Below are 1,351 nucleotides of genomic sequence, written 5' to 3'. Positions count from 1 at the left end.
AACTAAATCCAGTCCTCCAGTACCACTCTACGCCAGGTGATTCAATCATCGTCACTGACTGCCAGGAGACCTCAGTTGAAGTGACAGATGTACCATTAACAACTCCTGTGACTTGGTCAATCTATGTGGCCTCTTTATACCTTAATTTCCTTATTTGCAAATTGGTGATAGATTAGGGCCTAGTATTTTTTAGGGTTAATAAGAGAACTGAGTACATGAAAGCACTTTATAAATGGTAGCATGCTATAAAATCATAAATGCCACTGGATGTTCCAGTTGTACCCAGCCTGAACTAATTTAGAATCAGTTTGCCTAATCAGTGGCATGATGACTACTTCAGAAAGCTATTTGCATGTGTTGTGGGTGGGCAGAAGGTATTTTATCTTCAGGCCAAAGGAGAAAGAGGGACAGAAAGAAAGACAGAGAGAACCCAGACATTCGGGCTAGTCTAGGAAAAGGAGGTGAAAATGGAGAATTGAGAGTGTCTTTTTTCAGTCAGTATAACAAACTTCAATTCAGTAAGAATTAAAGCAAATACTAAAGAAGATATTTACATGAAATTCTCTGTCTTTCTAAGTGTTAACGTGGTTTCTTGGCTCAAGCGACAAAATGTGACAGTAAGCTCACTGTTCCCATAACCATCATAGATCCTCACAGCTACTGAGGTCCAAACTTGGACAGCAGACAAGAATGGCAGCACCTAGTGTGAAAGCCAGACAATGGCACCCGGCTAAAATACATTCCATGCAGGGCACCAATGTGAGTGGCAGCCTACTTATAAGTGGACTGCAGAAAGCATCCTTCCTCAAGGAAGCTAGATTCAAGAGTAGAATAAGGTTTGCTTCTGAGCATACTCAAAATTTTCCAGTGGCCAGAGGTCTCACATTAGCAGATATCTAAAACTAAGAAAATTTAAATATGGATTTTAATGTTTGTACCTTCTGGTGAGTGAGGCTTGAAAATCTAATAGTGTGTGTGTATGTGTGTGTGTGTGTGTGTATCTATATATCTCACCTGTATAACATGATTTCCATGTTACATTCTCATGTATGAATTACATCTTTACAGATTTAGTCTCTTACTGAAAATAGAACATCTACAACATGACTGAATCTATGTAAGCAATGATACATTTTATTGTACCTTGCACATTTAGTGCAATGGAAATTAAGTCCTGAAACCCAAACTATTTTCAGATTTTCAAATTTTGAAGCTGTAATATTCTTTCTTCAAATGAAATCTCCTATTGAATTCTAATATGAATCTCAATTGAAAACCAGCATAATGAGCAAAGAAAATACTATTATCTTTAGATTTGACACTAGAGTTCTTCTTATTGAGAACAGTGTTT

Source organism: Cebus imitator, unplaced genomic scaffold (assembly GCF_001604975.1).
Source record: "Cebus imitator isolate Cc_AM_T3 unplaced genomic scaffold, Cebus_imitator-1.0 Scaffold146, whole genome shotgun sequence".
Taxonomy (NCBI): Eukaryota; Metazoa; Chordata; class Mammalia; order Primates; family Cebidae; genus Cebus; species Cebus imitator.
This window is presented reverse-complemented; position numbering follows the sequence as displayed.